General features: G+C 43.9%; 1 protein-coding gene across 3 annotated transcripts in view; it reads right to left on the bottom strand.

The window, feature by feature from the left end:
* ADPRM (ADP-ribose/CDP-alcohol diphosphatase, manganese dependent) overlaps positions 1-17,867 on the bottom strand; it is a 390,622-nt gene that overhangs the window by 23,917 nt on the left and 348,838 nt on the right. For all 3 annotated transcript variants that reach the window (XR_009516969.1, XM_059997159.1, XM_059997160.1), the window contains one exon: positions 11,538-11,693. The gene's annotated coding sequence lies outside the window, so the exon portion shown is untranslated. The remainder of the gene's footprint in view (positions 1-11,537; positions 11,694-17,867) is intronic.

Here is a 17,867-nt window from a genome sequence, read left to right as displayed (position 1 = left end):
TGGCTTTTACATTCAGGCCAAAGCCTGGAAACTGCTTTCTAGAGAAAGTAGTTGATCTGTTACTACAAGAAATGGGTGATCTATTATCATTGCTTCGTAACAAACCACTCTGAAATTTAAGAGTTAAAAAGCATTATGTATTATCATCTCTCATCTTCCTGTGGGTTGACTGGGCTCAGCTCGACGGTCTGTCTCTCGTGGGTGAGCAGGGAGATGGAGTCATCTAAAGGTTTCCTCATTTGTGTCTCGCACCTGGCACAAGCCATCCGAGTGGCTTGGGTATCTGGGGCCTGGCCCAGTGTCTGTCTCTCCAAACAACCTCTCCACGTGGCTAGCGCTGGCTTCCTCACAGCATGGTCGTCTGCCAGGAGTTGGACTTCTTACATGCCACATCTGACTTTCCCCAGAGCTCATGCTCTAAGAAACAGGAAGTGACAGCTGGCCCAGGCCCAGAACTGATTATGTCCCTTCAGTTAATATTCTGTGGATCGACATCATCATAGATCCCTACAGACTCAAGGAAAGTGGGGATCCAACTGCACCTTTCAGGGGGAGAAGTGAACAAATGACTTACATCCATCCTACCCTAGAAGAGTTCCTGGCAAGGGTGTTGGAGACTGCCAGAGAAACAGCAAAATTGAAACACTCAAAGGCTCCATGCTCAGAGGGCTTTGCACTGACAGTTATGGGGGTCCCTACCCTGCTTTCATCTTCCTGGCCCCCAAACATGAAAAGAGAGCCTGCCTATAATTATGCTTGCTGACTGAAACCTCACATTTGGTCTTTCTATTTAAGAAAAAGGCCTGTTATGAAAGAGACATATACAACTGCTGAGGAAAGGCACACCAATTGTCTGCACATGTCAGAGTAGCCTGTCATTAAAAAGAAACAAAAAAAAGCTCTTGCAAACAAAGATTGCAAGGTATTAAAAAAACTCAGAAGCATGAAAGAGAAAGAGAAGGATCATTAAACACAAACTAAATAATCCCAGAGGAGGGAAAAAAGAGATCATTCAGGAAAAAGATGAGAACTATCTAAAAACATTCTGATTTCTGCCTACAGGTTTGGGCAGATACCGTAACCACAAATTAAGGGCAGTCTCTTTTGCAAAGGTACCAATCAGAGAGTAAGAAAAATGTTTCAAAATGAAGATATTACTGCAAAAGTAAAGATTTCACTAGATAGGTTGAATAATAAATTGGACAAAGATTAAGATTAGGTTTTTGATCTGGGAAGTAAAATCAAAGGAATCTCTCAGAACTGGGAGCAAAAAGATAAATAAAATATATGGGAAAAGTTAGGAAACACAAATGTCAAATCTAGGAGGCCTGACAGCAATCTAGTAGATTTCTTAGAAGGAGAGAACAGAAGCATAAGAAGATAAAACATAATTACAGACATTAAAGAAAAAAATAAAACTCCCTGAACTGAGAGTAGACGTGACTCTTAATACTGAGCATCTCCTGAGTATGGAGAAGGATAACTCACATATAGATGTATCATGCTGAAATTTCCTAACTCAAAGCATTAAGTGAATGTCCTTAAAGCTTCCAGAGAGAAAAGAGAGGTCACGCCCAGGGAAATATGAACATATTAATATGCACTTCTGAGCAGCAACACTGAGTTATGTTAGAGGAGCAATATATTCAAATTTCTAAGAAGAAACTATATTGGATCTGGAATTCTATACCCAGCTAAGCTATCAATAAAATGCAGAGATTAGAAAAGAAAAGAAGATGTTTATGGCCAAACAAGGATGCAGCAAGTGTATTGCCTGTATTTCTAATATGTGAAGAGATGGCTTACCAAAGTCCTACAAAATGCAGAGCAACTATGGGAGGAAGGCCAGCATGAAACATACATTGTAGATGCAGCTGAGCATCATTCAGAAGTAAATGAAGCAAGAAAGACACTAACAGACAGTACATTGGACTGGAGTGCTTGGAAATTATACAGAAAAGATGGGTAAATATGATTACCCAAACTTTTAAAAGTTTAAAAAAACAAAAGTAAGTTTGAAATATACGTAGCAAACCAGGAAAATATTTGCACCACCTATAACAAAGGACTAATATTCTTAGTATGGAAAGTGCTTTTTAAGACGATTTTAAAAATGGAATAGAAATAGAAAAATGGGCAAATATCATGAATGGGCAAGTCACAAAGGAAAGAAGAAATGAAACCAGATAAAAGGTGACTGGGATGTAATGAATGTTTGAGTTCCCCCCCCCCGAAATACACGTATTGAAATCCTAACCCCCAACATGATGGAATTAAAACGTGGGGCCTTTGGGAGGTAATGAAGTCAGGAAGGTAGACACCCATGATGGGATATGCATCCTTAAAAAGGAGACTCCACCAACAAGGACCTACTGTAGAGCACAGGGAACTATACTCAGTATTTTGTGATAAGCTATAAGGGAAAAGGATCTGAAAAAGGATATATATACATATATATATATATATATATATATGAATGAATCATTTTGGTATGTACTTGAAACCAACACAACATTATAAATCAACTATATTTTGATTTAAAAAGTTATTATTAAAAAAAAGGAGACCTCAGAGAGCTCTCTCCCACTTCACTGGTGAGGACACAGTGAGAAGACAGCCACGTATAAACCAGGAAGCCGGCTCTCACCAGACACAGAATCCGCCAGCACCTTGATCTTAGATTTCTTAGTCTCCAGAACTGTGAGAAAATACATTTGTTGTTCAAGCCACCCAGTCGATGGTATTTTTGTTTAGCAGCCCAAACAGACTAAGACAGTGACAGTCTCTGGATTTCCCACAGGGCTGCTCCTCCCTAGAAATTCGGCCTGAAAAGAATGATTCCATTCACTCCCCAGGGCTCACGTGGATGGGTGGATCGGGAGTGCGGGGGAGTGTTGACTTTTCAAGGGAGACCGTGCTTACAGGTAGAGGGCAGGGTACTTTTTTTTTTTTTTTTTTTAACAGTTACCATGTGTGAAACTTCGGAGAAAGAGAAGTTAGGCTAAGGGAAATTTTTCGGGAGTTTGCTCTGCTAAGTACGTATGTGTTTAATAATTATCACGTTTATTCCTCATTATGACCTCCTGAGAAAGACAGCTTGCTTAGCAGTAGGACATTGGTGAGTTCTGAATAGCAATCAGCTTTATTTTTCCCATTTGTGCTCCAACCACACTCTGCCCTTTTCCTCAGCCACAATGTGGGCCAATTGTATCCCTTTCTGGTTGCTTTGGGTTATCAAAATTCCATCTGGTTTAAAGCTTTACTCAAATCTCCTATTTTAAATTCATAATCAGCTTTGGGTTCTCATTGTGGTTAGTGGGAAGGGGTCTACTCTTTCACTTTTGTCTTGCAGTGCAGGGTAGGGCCATGGTCTCCTTCTGGGTTCTCTTCTCCCCACTACGTTTCCAGGCTTCATTCCTCTAGGAAGACAGAGAGGAAGGAGAGGGACATTGGAGTTGACTTTACCTAACTGTGAATCCACCTCATTCTATCTGGTGTGTTTTTGGTCTCCAGAAATGTGCTGGCCTCTGTGTAGATGCAGGTGAGGTTTTCTTGGGACGGTGCGCAACGACATCACAGCCTCTGTAGTCACCCACCTCTTCCTTGTTTCCCTTTGCACCTGCCAGTGGTCCACACCCTCAGCCTCTCTCCTGATGGTCTCGGGTGGCCTCGGCCTGCAGCGGATTTCAGTTCCCAGAGATGGAAGTCAGGCCGCGGCAGTGAGAGCACTGAATCCTAGCCACTAGACCAATGGCCAGTGACAAGGCCCTGGCCTGTACGGCTTTGCAGAAATGAATTCCCACAAAGATGGAAAATAGTAAACAAGTAAAGTGTTTATTAGGAGGAAAAAGAGTACGTGTGGATAGACACACGGGCAGACTCAGGGAGAGAGAGTCGCGCCCTTGTGGTGGTTTGAATAACTTCTGTGGCTCATTTTTTCCGGGTTTCCTTTGGCGAATCATCTTCCTTTGCCTGGTTTTGAGTCCGTATTTAGTATATCTCAGGGCCCTCCCATGTGTGCAGGCACATCTCTTAGCCAAGATGGATTCTAGAGAAGAGGCCCATGGGTAAGTTGACATCACTTACTATGGGGTGGCGCCCCCTCCTTTTTTGACCTCCAAGCAACCTTTCTGCACATGTGTACTCGGGAAGGTCTCCTTGACTTCGAGAATGAGGAATACGTGGTCTTTTATCTCTTATCTGGACAGGGCTCAGCTTCTCCTCCGTTCTGCTATTTCATAGTATCTGCCCACAGGGGACGAACTGCTGCTCAGCCTGGGGCCCATCTATCTCCTGCCTTACTGATGGGTATCGCTGAGCTTGCCTGGTTGAGCTCTGAGCAGTCCTCAGGGCTTGCCTACTCTGCTAACTTAGGCAGGCCTCTGTGTGATGCCCTGGGATGGCTAAGTGCCTCTTCTCGTTCTTGGAGGTCCCTGGACTTCCGGGCTGCAGCCCCTCCATCCTCTGGTAGGCACACTAGACCACAGTCCCCACTGCCCATCTGCTGAGGGCTTCTCCCGCAAGCTTCCTGCCTTTAGAAATGCCCATAGAAGGGGGTGTCTGTCACTGAGCTCATATCACTCCCAGGGACACGGTCACCTTCTCCCAAGAATCGTCTCATGGTGCCCTGCTCCGAGGGTGGCATCCAGCCCGGGAGTAGCACGCCTGACTCTCCTTCCTGCTGGGACTGGAGATCTCTCCTAGTGATGCTTTTGGAGCCCTCTTCCCAGCCTCTCAATGGGTTTTTTGTTTTTTTCGAGTAGGGAGGGAATAAGCTCCCTGCCCCCATGAGAAGAAGTAACGCCCCCACCACCCCGCACCTCCTACACAGACACAACTTCAAAACTCTGACCATTTTCCTGCCCATCCCTTTTTGCTACACCTCCCGTTCACACACTTCAGTGCATGAGAGTTTCCAGCTTTGCTGGATGAAGCTCCAAACCACAGGACATCACCCAGCTCCCAGGCTGGGTCCCATCTGCCAGTCCCACCTCGCAGCTACCCACTGGTTTTGCCAGGGATTTCTAAAGCAGGCTGTGGTGATGCAGAAGAGAAAAGCCACACCCGCCTCTGAAATGTCGGAATACTTTCTTGACTACGGCCATTCATACACTGAAAACGGTTTCATTCAGATTTTGTTTTAGCCTCTCTTTACATGAGAGGCTAATGCTTTACATGAGAGGCTTGAAAGGACAAGAGCATTAATTAACATACGACTTGATGGAAAACTATAAATAGAAATCAAAACAAAAGTCTAACCTTTAAAGGGTTCAAATTTAAAATCTCTGAGAAAGTGAGTGATTATTTTATTGATGTAGTTTCTCCACCAGCTCTCAGAACCTGCAGGTGTTAAATGAGCTGCACAAGAATTTCTCTCTGCTTCCGAGCCTGCGGTAGAAACATGCTAATGAGAATTAGAGGAAATTAATGGGAGAGGGACTAGGAGGCCACAGGAGAAGTTCAGCACAGCTTCCTGTGTGGTAAATTTTCAGAAAAGCTGCTGTAATTTACCATGACCCAGGAGCTTATAAGTAAAAACAAAAAACAGGAAAACAAAAAATGTGCAAAGCTACACCCTTAATCGTACATTTCTCCTAACACACAATCCTAAAAAATGCTAACGACAAGGTCAGTTTCAAAAGGGCTATTGCATGGACTTCCCTGGTGGTGCAGTGGTTAAGAATCCACCTGCCAACGCAGAGGACACGGGTTCGAGCCTTGGTCTGGGAAGATCCCACACGCCGTGGAGCAACTAAACCCGTGCGCCACAACTACTGAGCCTGCATTCTAGAGCCCGCGAGGCACAACTACTGACGCCCACATGCCTAGAGCCCGTGCTGCGCAACAAGAGAAACCACTGCAATGAGAAGCCCGTGCATCTCAATGAAGAGTAGCCTGCACTCACCGCAACTAGAGAAAGCCCGTGTGCAGCAATGAAGACCCAACACAGACCAAAATAAATAAATAAATTAAATTAAAAAGAAAAAGAGCTATTGCCAGCCCCCGGCCCCCACAAAAACAACAACAATAAAACGGGAGCACTGTGAAGCAGGACCCATACCTTAGTGTACCCAAAACTAAACAAAAGGAGAGTAAGATCGATGTCAACAGTGATGGTGATATAATTATTATGTAAATTCTGACTCCAGCAGGAAAGATGGGGCTAATGCTACATCTTTAGCAAGCAAAAGGTTTATAGTTTATTTGGTCCAAACGTCTCATTTTACAGATAAAGAACCTGAGGTCCAAGAGGTTAAGATGGCACCTAATCTTTTTTCTTTTAACTTTTTATTTTGTATTGGAGTATAGCCAATTAACAATGTTGTGATAGTTCCAGGTGCACAGCAAAGCGACTCGGCCATACATATCCATTCTCCCCCAGACTCCCCTCCCATCCAGGCTGCCACATAACACTGAGCAGAGTTCCCTGTGCTATACAGTAGGTCCTTGTTGGTTATCCTTTTTAAATATAGCAGTGTGTACATGTCAATCCCAAACTCCCTAACTATCCCTTCCCCGCACCCTTCCCCGCCGGTAACCATGAATTCATTCTCTAAGTCTGTGAGTCCGTTTCTGTTTTGTAAATACGTTCAGTTGTATCATTTCTTTTTAGATTCTGCATAAAAGTGATATCATACGATATTTCTCTTTCTCCATCTGACTTACTTCACTCAGTATGACAGTCTCTAGGTAGGACGGTACCTAATCTTAATGGACTTGAATTCATGCCTAGATGTCAAATCTACTAAGTTATATCGATACAGACATTGACAGGGATAATAATATTAGCTCTGAAACTGGTCCACGGATGTCAATGACCAAAACAGTCGTGTAAAAATTAATGATCAGGGACTTCCCTGGTGGTCCAGTGGTTCAGACTCCACGCTCCCAAAGCAGGGGGCCTGGGTTCGATCCCTGGTCAGGGAACTAGATTCCACGTGCATGCCACAACTAAAAGAGTCTGCACGTGGCAATGAAGATCCCGCATGCAGCAACTAAGACCCGGCACAGCCAAATAAATAAATATTTTAGAAAAGAATTAATGAGCAGAAACTTCAATTAAATAGAGTTGGGAGACCAGAAGGGGGCACTCTCAAGCCCTGTGAGGACAGCAGAGCCCAACAGGAAGAAGAAAGACTCGTCTTCTTTCCTGGCCAGGACTCAGCCAATGACAAGCCTTGAAAAACTCTTTGTCTACTATCACCCTCCCAACTTCCTTTCCGTTCTATAAAAGCGTTCTCCTCTCCTTGCTGTACAGGTCCTTACAGGCGGCTTGCCGTGGTTGCAGACCCCGAACTGCAGTTTTCTGCTGACCCTGAATAAACCCATCTTTGCTACAGAACTGTCTGTCTCTTTGTTTCAGGTCAACAGTGGTGACCTAATCCGAAGGCCAGCACTCATTTCATTACTAGCATTCCACTAAATTTGGTCTGGCGAACATTCATGGAACACGTACCATCCTAGGCACTGTCACTGACAAAGAATTCATGGTTTCAACAAGGGAAGCCAATGACTGGTATTCAAACAGGTACCTACACGCCAAGGAGATACGTGATAAGCAAGCTGCCATAGGGACAAAGATAAAGAAGCAATTAATTCCACCACAGGCCAAGGAGGGTGGGGAGGCTCTCGGGAAAGAATGGAGAAGAGGAGCTTTTTTTTTTTTTCCAGTGGAGATGAATACCAAACTGTTTCTAAAAGATAAGGTATTCATCAAGAAAAAGTGGGATGGGAATTCCCTGGCAGTCCAGTGGTTAGAACTCCATGCTTTCGCTGCCAAGGGCACAGGTTCCATCCCTGGTTGAGGAACTAAGATCCTGCAAGCCAGCCAGCATGGCAAAAAAATTTTTTTTTAAATTACACAAAGAAAAAACTGGGAAGAGTGGGAAAGCATGAACAAAAATAGAGTCCTAACACAGGGAGTCTGGGAAATGGGAAGTGAGTCCAGCTGACAGAAAGGCTGGAGACTCGGCTGGAGCTAAGCTGGATCTGTATGACTTTCGGCACCACGCGGGTGATTTTGTACTTTATTTTGGTGAATAATGGAGAGGCAGTGGAGGAATATTTTTTAGAATGAGTGAGATTGGATTTCTGTTTTAGAAAATGATTCTGTTGGTATTCCAAAGGATGGATGGGCGGGTGGAGAATCTAAAGGCAGGAAGATCAATGAACCAGCAACTGAAAGAGTAGAAGAGAGGAATAAATGGCTCACCAAAGCCTGCTGGTGGGGATGGAGAGGAGGGCTGGGTTCTGAGCCATGTGTCCAAAGGAGAACTGATAGGACCCCTGAGGATTGCATATGATCACTGGGCAGCTCAGACTTTTGGTGACAGCACCCATGATGCAACGTTTAGAGGAATGTTCACTGTACATGTCAATCCATGTGACGATGAGGCCGAACCCCCTTCCTCTCTGTGTTCCAGCATCGACGGCTGGTCTGACTTTTGAATATCAAACTTGTTTCTGCTTCTGCTTTGCCCTCTACCTGGCATGCTCAGCTCCACATTATTATAGAGCGGGGTCCTCATCCTTCAGGTACTGTTAAAGGCTGGACTGCGTTCTCCCAAAATTCATAAGTTGAAGTCCTGAAACCTACTGCATCAGAATGTGACCTTATTGCGAAACAGCGTCATTGCAGGCGCAGTTAATTAAATTAGGATGAGGCCATACTGGGTTAGGGTGGGCCCCTAATGCAATGTGACTGGTGTCCTTATAAAAAGGGGAAATTGGGAGATAGATGTGCACACAGGGAGAACGCCGTGTGAAGATGAAGACAGAGGTCGGGGTGACACCTCTTCAACCCAAAGAATGGCAAAGCTGGCTAGCAAACCACCAGAAGCTAGGAGAGGGGCATGGACCAGATTCTCCTCCACGGCGCCCAGAGGGAAACAACTCTGCCAACTTCTTGATCTTGGACTTCTGGCCCCCAAAACTGTGAGATGATACATTTCTGTTATTTAACCCTCACACCCAGTCTGTGGTACTTTGTCATGGCAGCTCCAGGAAACAAATACAAGTCTCAATTCAAACTACAACTCCTGGGAGAGGTTGACCACGCAATATAAAATAGTGCCTGCCCCCATCACATTCCTTTGCTTTACTGTTTTCACAACATTTAACATTACCTTATCTTGTTAATGTATTTATTTATTTGTTTTTGTCTATTCCTCCCACCCAGCCACACTGTGCTCTGCCATCCTTAGAATGTATGGTCCTTGACACTGGGGGATGTTTCTTGGACTTTGCTGGGTCTCCAGACTTTAGAACAATCTGGCGATAGTGGACAATCAATACATGTTTCATTGAACGGATGAATAAATAGACGAACATCAGTCGTGACATTAAAGCCAACTGTAATGTCAATTACAACTCAAGTATTCTCATTTGTCCTCCGGATAGCGTGAAATCTGGGATGTCTGTCTTCTAGTGCAGAATCATCTGGAGGGTCCTTCACTCAAACGTCTGGGCTGGGATGACCTGCAGAGCAGTACTGCCACCAGAATACCTGCATGGGCCTCTCCAGGTGACTTGGCTTCCACACACCAGGGCTGCCTTAGCTTAGCTGGACTTAGAAGGCAGCCTAGGATGCCAAATGCGAGTGCTCCAGAGAACAAGCTAGAAACTGCATCGCCCTTTATGTCCCAGTATAAGGTCACACAATGTTGACTTCACTGTTCCCGCACTGCAAAGCAGCCATAAGCCCGTCCAGGCTGAAGGAGGGAGGGGACACAGACCCCACCTCTTGAAGGCATGGAGGCAGGATTATATTACAGAGGAGGATACGGGATGAGAGATACTGTGTCACAGCTCTTTTGGGAAAATAGAGTTTGCCACAGATTCCAATTCAAAGCCTGATTCTTGGGTCTTACTCCAAGAGATTCTGATTTGTGCATCTCAGTGCAAGACTGGAAAACCTTTTGGGCATCCTGGGAGTGCATATTTTTAACAAGCGTTTCAGGTGTTTCTGATGCTAAGATCCACAGCCCCACTGCCTAACAACTCTGCATGGGGCCTGTCGAAAGCCTCTGGACAGCTGAATTTAAATGCACAAGCCAGTTCACTGTTGTGCTCTCCCCAAGAAAAGAAAATATAGATACAAGAAGCTGAAATGCCGGGGCTCCTAAATCCATAAAGACAAGATTTTAATATAACAATAGATATATTGAGATAAAAAATGACTATATTGACATGTAAATTTTAAAATAGCTTTGGTGAAATATTGCAAAATGTAAAAACCTAAACCAAATGTTATGCTCTTACTAATGCAGCTGTGCTCAATTCCTGCCTAAGGAAACCATTCCTAGTCCTAAATTAGGAATTTACAGTAAATCCCTTTCCAATAACGCAGACTTTCTTGGGGTGTACTTGTGCTTTCTGTAATCGCGTGAGTGCTTTAAAAACCCCTCCCGTTGCCATGTTTTTAGAATAGCTACCCCAATTCTCACCTTAGCTTTTGGGTTAATTCTGGTTTTTCTTGATCATTGTTCTCTGATTCATACGCACCCCCTGTCCTTTGGACAGAGTCAAGATACCACAAACCAGTATGACCTCATTGATTACCATTCTTAGGATTATCTTATTCTGAATTTGGGTTTTTCTGTAACAGGTTACAAACCAATCCCAAATCACTTGCAGGTCTTTTGTGAGAAATTATAATGGCTTGCCTCACATAAAATATTTTTAAGTGCTGTTAATTCCCTGAACAGGTTTGAATCCGATTTCTTTCCAGAAAGTGTCTTTGAATTGATTACTTGCTGCCCACCTCCCACCAGTCTTAATCTTGTAAACATAACCTGGATACAGCAGTGAAGCCCTTAAGATTTAGAGTGGATTCCTTGCAGTTTCATAAGAGCGCGGGGCTGTGTACAAGCATTTCCTGACACAGGGTGTTAGGAGACTCAGAGGTGGATCCAAAGATCTATCTGATCTGAAGATCAGAGCTAGGGAAGGAAAGGAGCCGGGTCAGTTCCGAGGCAAGTGGAGGGAGGGGGATACAGGATCAGGGACCTGCCACACGCTGGGGACCAGGAGAGGCAGGGCTGAGCTGATGATGGCTGTTTGCAGAAGTAAAGCAAAGCCAGGGAGAATGAGAACAGATCCAGGTGGCCAGGAAAGTCACAAGCTGTGGATAAGAAGCCTTTGGCCTATGGGTCCCCTTTAGGAAGTAGCTGGGAAGCCCTCGACGGTACAAGGTGACTGGGATCCTGTTGTTACTGGTGCAGGCTCAGAGCACGTGGGTGTTGGGACGCTGTCTCTGCAGAACCACCTTGGCCGGGTGTTCTTGGGCTGTCCTGGGTGACTCAACACCAGTTGGCCAGACTCAGAGCCCAAATGTTTCCCTCGTCCTCCCCTTTGGCTCCCAGAACTATGGACTCAGGAAAGAGGGATCCTCATGGGGTTTTTTTTTTATTGGCAGGGGCGTCGGTGGGGAGAGCATCCCTGAGTCACCTGCAGGATGCTGCCCTTTAGGAAATTAATTAGGACTTCGGCTCTTTATGCTAATAATTGTCATCGTGATTACCAGAGAGATTACTTACAGCTCTGCGAGGAATACTTTCGGCAAATCTGTGTTGTTTTCCTCTTTATTGCGGCAGCCTTCCTCGTTTTCCTCTCTTCTTTTTGAAGAAGCCTCACCCATCTGCTTTCCACCTTCTCCTTCTCTTCTTCCATTTCCTCCTTTTCTCCGCCCTTCCCTGTTTAGAATGAGTCACAGGACATTAGGGACAACGGGAAGTCGAACCAAGACCACCTCGTCAAACCTCGAGCCTTTACACCTGAGCAAACTGCATCCAGAGACAGGAGGCGACAGCTGTGGCCAGGCGGCTGGCTTGTGTCAGATCCAAGCATTATACCCAGCAGTCCTGGGGCCACATCCGATATTCTATTTGCTACTTCGAACAGCTGCATCTTCCTGTTTGCCTTTTTTCTCATTGCCTGCTTTCCTCCCTCCTCTTTCTGACTCTAAGAAAGATGGGTAAGCCCCTGAGAGCTCCCAGAACAAGAAAAGCTATGTGTTTGTAGTGAAGAAGGGCTTGTAAGGGGCAAGAACCGCAGGCCATAAACAGCTATCTGAGGCCCCTATGGGCTCCGTGCCCAAACGTGTCCCAACAGAGACCCACGCCTCCCTTCCTCTCTGGCACGGAGCCCTGGAGGGGTCATTCTGACTTGCAAAGTGAAAATTGGTTGCTCGGTGATGGCTTAGGCCAGGAGCCACTGAATCCCAACCGTCAGCCACTGACATTATTGCAAGTAGCAAGTTTTCGCTGCAAATGAAGTTTTCGCTGCAAATGAAACGCTGGTTTCCAGCTGAGGGCCCCCAACCGCGTGTGAATTGTTTGCAGGCAAGCACACTGCAAGGCTGGCCCTTTCCTAGTCATTTATTTTTCCTGTCTTTGCCTAGGTCATGTTTGATGCTGGGGAGCAACCTGGGAATTCACCCCTACAGACCAGGGTCACAGAAGTCCCAGCCTCTGCTGTTCCTTCTCTGTATGGTGTACAATGAGAAACTCCTAAAATGCCTGAATTAAAAGGAAGCCCAGCAATCGCCTCATGCCCTATTATTTCACAGATGATGAAATTGAGACCTAGATAAATTAGGGTCCCGCATTCAGGGACAAAGTAGAAAGCGGGGAACGCATGGAGTGGGGGGACTATATTCGTTGAACCCCTACTATGTGCCAGGCTTAAAACTTGTAATCTCATTTAATTTTCAAGGGAGGGCTTTTAAAAAGGAAGGGCATTGGTGTTCTGCAAGGATGCAGGGCTTGAGCAATGTTACCCAGAGTAAAGCAGAGGAGCCGGTGGGAGGAAGGCTGCATGGTCTCCCTCCAAAGCCCCCGTTGGTTCCTTGTTCCACAACCTGGCGAAATCCTGAAAGTGCCCTCCAGCAGATCTGCAAGTACATAGAGGTGGAGGAGAAGGAAAGACCTTCCCTAGGTGGGACATGACCTCCACCCCAGCCCTCCCTGGCAACTGCTTCTGCTCTCTTGCTCTGATTCTCCTCCACACACACAGCCCGTGAAGGCATATTTACCGCAAGCCTTAGATGGACTGTCAGCCAACACTTCCTGAGATTCCTGTAGCTGTGCCCACCAGCTCAGGGGCGTCATTCAACTCCGTATCACAATTATAAATGCCTATTTGTTGCTTCCCCAGCAAAGCTGTGCTGCTAAAGATGGTGAGAGATTCACTTGGGTTTACCAAAAAGGAAATTAGTCTGGAACCATCAATATGGGTTGGGTCTACCCCAAAGCCCTTTTCAAAGACAGGAGGATTACAATGTTGGTATTTACATTTCTGCCTCTGCCTCTCCAGCAAATGGGATTCCTTGGTCATAAAAATGTTCCTAATTTTAGGTCTCTTGATTCTTTGTCTTTTGGGTTCAGTGTTAATTTTGTTTATTGTAGTCATTATTGCTCTTCAGCTTTCTGTGTCTCCACGGGTCTAATACTTGCACAATTTATCAGAATCAACCCAATAATACTTATTTATGTGACTTTTTTGGATAATGTCTGTCTCCCTCATCAAAATGTAAGTTGGGATGATGTCAAATATTTTCACCATTATACTCCAAGTCCCTGGTACAGCGCCTGGTATATAGTAGGTGCTCAGTGAACACTTTTTGAATGATTGGACAGACAAATGAGTGAATGAATGAAGTAATAATAATTTATTTTTCATCTGTCAAAATGGGAAGATGAGAAAACCTTACATTTTGCAACTGTTTTAGAATGAGGAATAAAATGCTTTAAAAAGTGCCCTCATTTAACTATTTGGTCTTCAATTTTACACTCGTATTTTTTCAAGTTATATACATGGCATCATAGTTTAGTGGAAAATGCACAAACATTTGTGGAGATCAGGGTACAGACTCCGAGATGCTGTTTTGGGGGCCTTTTACAAGGTTCTTCACCTCCCAGGCCCACAGTTTATCCATTTGTAAGTCAAGGGTGTTGGAGTCCAAGAGCTCCTTATTCTTTTCTAGTCTAATACTCTGAATTTTATATGAAGCTGTGACCATGTTAGATCAAGAGAATAGATGCCATACACTTTCTCAGACATAACAGTAATACATTTTGCTTCTAGGCTGCACTGCCAGATTCCTGTGTAAAGGAAGAAGAACTCAGGGCCTTGCTTATGACTGAGTTCTTGCCATTGACTTTTTTCTTTTTTTTTTTTTTTGCGGTACGTGGGCCTCTCACTGTTGTGGCCTCTCCCGTTGTGGAGCACAGGCTCCGGACTCACAGGCTCAGCGGCCATGGCTCACGGACCCAGGCGCTCCGCGGCATGTGGGATCTTCCCGGACCGGGGCACGAACCCATGTCCCCTGCATCGGCAGGCAGACTCTCAACCACTGTGCCACCAGGGAAGCCCTTGCCATTGACTTTTTGTAATTGGATGTGTTCCTTCCCTCAGTCCTCATCCATTGCCATGGGGGACAGGAAGTGCTCACACCCTACATCATGTTTGCCACGCACAGGTGGTCCTGCCTCACCCACCCCTCAGACTCTTCCAGGTTTTTCTAGGGAGCCTGATGGAGTTGATGTATTGTAACTAGCTTGCCCTTCTGACCCCCTTACCTTATCTGTACAGACAAAGAAAGGCTGGAGTGAGTGAGAATGGGAATCACAAAAGTTAGAACATTGTTTCTAAAAGTGTCTTCCAGGAAATGTTTGTCCAATAAGAGACTCCATCAAATGGTTACCATTGTCGATGACGTCTGGGAAGTGCAGCCTACCAGAGCCACTTCCTGGAAGTTTGTCATACACCCAGGCTATTTGAGTGTCTGAGTACTGACACAGTAAATAAACCTCTTAATCTTTATTTAATCTTGTTTTCATAATATATTTGATCACCGAAGCCTCTTTTTGCTCATCACCCTTATTCACAGCTCACAAAACTCTTCCTTGTCACCCCTTTATGGGAGACACTGAGACCCTACAGGAAGGGAAATGGCCAAGGCTGGCCCAGTGGCTAATCTGGAAAGAAGATAAAGTTTGCTTAAAATGCACTCCTATCTCACTGTCTGGACCCCTCTCATCTCCCAGGGTCAGAGTCTTCATTCTCTCTTTCAACATCAAACCACCAGATTCTGCTCGCCACTGCCTCATTTCATCCAAACGAGGGTTGGATTAGTGGCTGCACGTGTGAACTCATGCTGTAGCCGTCGGTCTGAGCAGGGGACTTAGCCACCCCCCAGGGGGACAGGATGTCACATCAAGGGACATTTAAGTCCCTATTTGTGAAAAATACTGCTGAAGAAGAGAATGTCAAACCAAAGACAAATAAGAACCTACACCTGAAAATGATGTATTTCAGAATCAAGGACAAATTATTAAGAAATAATCAGGCATTTTCAATAGAGTATAAGAAGTCATGATTTCTCTGACACGGAATTAAGGTATCCTTAAGGAGAGAATGGACTAAGTGAAAAGAGAGCAGGATAAGACGAAAAAGGAGATGGACAAATATGGCCATGAAGGTAATATTTTAACAGCAGTCAAAGAAAAAAGTAAACTGATCCTGCAGAAAATCATATAAGTGACTTAGAGATCGATGGAGAAGTTCCTCAAGAATGGAGAGGAAATTGGGGGAAAATTCCAATTAGCGAGATAATAATGAGAAAGGAGGGTATAAAATCAGCATACAGATAATTATTATTATTGAAGTAGAAAATACTACAATTTAACGAGAAGCAATAACCAAAGATACAGTAGAAGAAACTCTTCTTGAGATGAAGAAAGACCTGTGTACACATAGTGAAAGCTTCACTGCACAGTGAAAATGTTTATGTCTTGTTTTAAATACCCAGAAAAAATAATTAGTCAAAATAATAACATATAGTCCAACTTCTTAGATGTAACCACTGTTAACATTTTGGTGTATCCTTCTGGCCTTTGTCCATTTCATAGCCTATTTGGCTACATTAGCATTTTGAAAGAGTTTTTGAAAATTCTATTATGTGAAAGAGATAAAAATAAAGACTTATGTCTCTGCTCAGACCACTAAAAAAGAATCAGTGTTTTCTTGGGGACCAGCATGGGAGGGGTGGTGACTAGGGGAATTAGAATGAAAGACACTTGAAAATGAGGGGTCTCAGGGCTGGGGCCCTTGATCAACTACTCCTCCTCTCTTTGGGTATTTCCTTCCAAAAGAAACTTAGAAATTTTGGATTTTGTTCTAGAAAGTATGGACCCACAACCATTGGTCAGTTCTGTTTATAAAAGAGAAGAAAACCACAACATCGTGGGTTACTTGGCCAGTTGTAGGATTGAATGATTTATAATTATTTGTTGGAATGTCAGTGTCTTGATCATGCGTCTCCTTGGCTATCTTTAGGAAAAGCACTGACAGCTCCATGTGTGGAGTGGTTCACAAATCTACTTGTCTTAAGGTAGGAGGCAGCCTGGAGTGAAGTCTAAAGACCCCTTTCTGTTCTATTAGCTTGTGTCTCCATAGTGCCACTGCATCCACTTCTAGCCATTCATTCTAGTGTTACATCACCATAATTAACGTTGCTGTGTGGAAATAACAAGCATGTGGGAAACCAGGGGAGAGAGAACTCAGATACTAATGAGCACAATTACAATAATGATAAACTTACTGTCATTCCAGCTATTGATCTTCACGTCACACAGCTGCTGATTTTGCAAACGAGCAGAAGGAAGGAAAAAATCTGCTATAATCCTACCACCCATTTAACTACCATTAACTTTCAAGTGTATGTCCTTTGAAGCTTTATGCTGTCCATATGTTCAACATGATTTTGATCATATGCTATAGTTTAAATTGTATAGACTTATTATTTGAAATGCCCCCTGTTTTCTGAAATGAAAAGTAGATACTCACTGTAGACAATTTTGGAAAGTACAAAAATACAATGACGAAAATTTTAAAACAATCTGAATGTCCATCACTTACACATAACATTGCTAGCATTGGGTGAATATCCTATAGTATTAAAAATCTTTATTGTCTTTCTTGATCATAACGGGTTTATAATCATATTGTAACTATTCAAACAACAGAAATATATAAAGTAGAAAGTGAAGTCCCTTGCTATACACCCTCCCCAAAATGACCACTGGTAAAAGTTTTCTGTCTATTCTCCTGGAATTTTTCCTAAGCATAGACATATGTGTATGTTTCTTTACTATTTTTATTTTATTTGTTTATTTTTTTTGCGGTACACGGGCCTCTCCCTGTTGTGGCCTCTCCCATAGTGGAGCACAGGCTCCGGACACGCAGGCTCAGTGGCCATGGCTCACGGGCCCAGCCGCTCCGCGGCATGTGGGATCTTCCCGGACCGGGGCACGAACCTGTGTCCCCTGCATTGGCAGGCGGACTCCCAACCACTGCGCCACCAGGGAAGCCCCTCTTTACTAATTTTTTATAAAGTTGGATTATAGTATATATTATAGTATATATTCACTTCTCCAATCTTCTTTTTGTATTTAGCACCATGATATGGCAATACCATTATTTATTTTACAAAGATCTGTTCCAATTGATTCATATTTAGGTTTCTTCCCATATTTCTGTTACCAACAAACCTGCAAGGTTTTACCTGTGTCTTTTCACACTTGCTTAAGTACCCGTGTAGAAACCATAAGGTCAAAAGGCTCACAATTTTTAAATGTTGATAAAATGTACATTTGTAATCTGCAAATATATTGCCTTCAAAGCGAGAGTTCCAGCCCCACTCTCACCAACGATGTATGAGATTGCCTGTTTGCACAATAATGAATATTTTTAAGTATTTTTAATATTTGAAAATAGGATCACTGAAGAATCTTAGTGTTATTTTAATTTGCATTGATTTCATGACTGGTGAGGCAGTGTATCTTATGTTTATGGTCATTTTCACT

The sequence above is a fragment of the Delphinus delphis genome, chromosome 19, assembly GCF_949987515.2.
Source record: "Delphinus delphis chromosome 19, mDelDel1.2, whole genome shotgun sequence".
In the NCBI taxonomy this organism is placed as follows: domain Eukaryota; kingdom Metazoa; phylum Chordata; class Mammalia; order Artiodactyla; family Delphinidae; genus Delphinus; species Delphinus delphis.
This window is presented reverse-complemented; position numbering and strand designations above follow the sequence as displayed.